Below are 3478 nucleotides of genomic sequence, written 5' to 3'. Positions count from 1 at the left end.
TTACCTTTCTTCAGTTTTTCGGGCAATCCCGTCGTTCGTATCCGTTTCTACTTCGCGTCAATGGGCATGAATACGCTCAAAGGAAGTTATCTATGCGACGTGCCACTGATCTTGAAAAAATATTGCGACATCCCTGGGGCAAAATTTCAATGGGCTATAGCCTTACCTTTTTTTTCATTTTTTCTCGCAAGCCAATCGATGCGTATCCGTTTTTACTTCGTGTACATGGGCGTGCGTATGCTCAAAAGAAGTGGTCTATGCGATGTACCATCAATATTGAGAAAAATATTTGGACATCTCTGGGACATGATTTGAGTGGGTTATAGCTTTACCCTTTTTCAGTTTTTCGGGCAAGTGAATCGGTGCGCGTGTTTCTACTTCGCGTAAATAGGTGTGAGCAGGCTTATAGAAATATATTTATGCCACGTACCATCTATATTGAGAAAAATGTTTGGACAACTCTGGAACAAAATTTTAGTGGCCTGTAGCCTTACCTTTTTTTTCACTTTTTCGGGCAAGAAATTCGGCGCGTATCCGTTTCTACTTCGCAATAAACCAGCATGAGCACGCTTGTGGGGAGCGAGCCATGCGCCAAATCAGTGATTTTGAGAAAATTGTTTCATGTCTGAGGCAAAAATTTTTTGGGCCATTGACTTACCTTTTTTTCGTCTTTTTCGGGCAAGCCAATCGGCGCGTATCCGTTTCTACTTTCAGTAAATCTACGTGAGCACGCTCATAGGGTGCCATCTATGTGACGAACCAGCAATTTTTGAAAATTGTTTGGACATGTCTGGTGCAGGGTTTTGGGGGCTATAAACTTACCTTTATATTTTTGTGTTTCAGGCAAGGCAGTCGGCGCATATGCGTTTCAACTTACGCTAAGTCTGTGTGAGCAAGGTCATAGGAAGTGGTTTTTGATCGGATCCATCGATTTCGAGAAAAAAGCTTGGACCTGTCTGGGCCAAAATTTTAATGTGCTGTACTCCTACTAGTTGAATTAGGAAGGAACAGCGCCAGCTAGGACGATCACGAGAAGGATAACCACACAGAACAAGCGCCAACTTCATATATCTTTATTCAGCGAAAAATAAGAAAATATAAGGAAAATCACAGACATGCGCACAATGACCATAATGCATCATCTTCCAAACCGTTCTGTTCCTCCCTAATTCAAGTATGCACCATCTAGCCCAAATGAATGTTGTCCTACCCTTCTACCTTACCACTTACCGCGTGCTCGCTTACAACGCTACCACTTTCTTCATTTTTTCGGACAAGCCAATCTGCGTGTATCCGTTTCTACTTCACGTAAATCTGTGTGACCACGCTCACAGGAAGTGATTTATGTGCCAAAACATCACTATTGAGAAAAATGTTTGAACCTGCCTTGGCCAAAATTTTAATGCTCTAAAGCTTTACTCTTTCTTTTTCTGTCAAGCCAATCGGCGCGTATCGGTTTCTACTTCGCGTAAGTCTGCGTGATGACCCTCATGGGAAGTGATTTATGTGCCGATCGATCGATGTCGAGAAAAATGTTTGGACCTGTCGGCGGCAAAATTGTAATGGGCCTTACCTTTTTTTCATTTTTTCGGACAAGTCAATCTGCGCGTATTCCTTTCTACTTCGCGTAAATCTCTGTGAGGAGGCTCATATGGTGTCATGTAAGCGCCGTGGCATCGATTTTGAGAAAAATGTTTGACCGTCTCGGTAAAAATTTTTATAGATTTAGAAGAAAGTGGAAGAACGATGCAATCGATGCGTGTACATCGTTTTCTTTTTTTTATTGTGCCCACGCTACTTCCTTTTTCTTCTTCCATATGTGACATTCCTCGGCTGATAAAGAACATCTCTTGCATAGCGCGTAGTCGCTTTATTTTAAGGGCGTTTTCTTAACTCGAACGCTCCTCCGTGGTGTTGGGGCGGTCTGTTTTCATGCGGTGAAGAGGGCCCTGGACTTGATTCACTGTTGTGCGCTTGTGTTATCTCTTGCCATGATGTAAATGGATAGTCAGCAGGCTGCTCAGCCGGAGGCAAGGCGCTACCTTGAAGAGGCGGGTCGAGCAGAAGGGTCGAGCCCACTCTAAGAAACCAGGACGGTTCGTTGTGAACTTGACAGCTTCTGTGTGTAATTCTAGAAACCTGGAAGCATTCCATGCTCGACCATCTTCCAAAAGAAAGGACGCTGGTCCTCGTTGATGGATAATCCTCTTGGGGTGCGAAGAAATCTTTCCCCGAACAGAAGGTTTTCTGATTTTTTTAATGCGAGTGTTAATACCTCAGGGCATACAGGGGTATGGGATCCGGGCGAATAAGGATGATTACATGAATAAAAAAAATTGCGGATCTAATGCAGTCCAGGAGGGATCGATAATGTGGTCCATGCGTCCAAGCAGTGTCATCATTATCAACATCATCCTGGTTACGCCCACTGCAGGGCAAAGGACTCTCCTATACTTCTCCAACTACCCCCGCCATGTACTAATTGTGGCCATGCTGTCCCTGCAAACTTCTTAATTTCATCCGCCCACCTAACTTTGTGCCGCCCCCTGCTACGCTTCCCTTCCTTTGGAATCCAGTCCGTAACCCTTAATGACCATCGGTTATCTTCCCTCCTCATTACATGTCCTGCCCATGCCCATTTCTTTTTCTTGATTTCAACTAAGATGTCATTAATTCGCGTTTGTTCCTTCACCCAATCTGCTCTTTTCTTATCCCTTAACGTTACACGTATCATTCTTCTTTGCATAGCTCGTTGCGTCGTCCTCAATTTAAGTAGAACCAGGTTTCTGCCCCGTACGTGAGTACTGGTAAGACACAGCTGTTATATACTTTTCTCTTGAGGGATAATTGCAACCTGCTGTTCATGATCTGAGAATGCCTGCCAAATGCATCCCAGCCCATTCTTATTCTTCTGATTGTTTCAGTCTCATGATCTGGATCCGCAGTCACTACCTGTCCTAAGTAGATGTATTCCCCCGCACCTATCGTAAACTGATGTTCTCTTCCGAGACTGTTAAACATTACTTTAGTTTTCTGCAGATTAATTTTTAGACCCACACTTCGCCTTTGCCTCTCCAGGTCAGTGAGAATGCATTGCAGTTGGTCCCCTGAGTTACTAAGCGAGGCAATATCATCAGCAGTGTCAATATCATCCAAGCAGTGTAGTGGCTAGAATTATGCGGCGAAAGTCCCTTGCTCCGAGGTGCCGGAGCCTCGTCGGTTTCAACGCAGGGCAAAAAAAAGCAGCTGTTGGATGTAAACTTCAGCACTGCGTGACTTGCAGACTGGACACCCAGGGCGGGGATAAAACTGGCGAAAGTGCGGCCGCTTCCGAGTCGTGGCAGGAGTGAGGACAACCCCGACCCGGATCCTCCGAAACGCAACCTCCTCTGCACGGGTAAGACCGCGGGGCAGGGGAACGTACACGGAGGTATTATAGCACGTGTGCGGCGCCGGAGGTGCTCATTCTTGTTAAAAG

This window comes from Dermacentor variabilis, chromosome 9 (assembly GCF_050947875.1).
Source record: "Dermacentor variabilis isolate Ectoservices chromosome 9, ASM5094787v1, whole genome shotgun sequence".
Lineage (NCBI taxonomy): Eukaryota > Metazoa > Arthropoda > Arachnida > Ixodida > Ixodidae > Dermacentor > Dermacentor variabilis.
Note: the sequence above shows the minus strand (reverse complement) of the source record.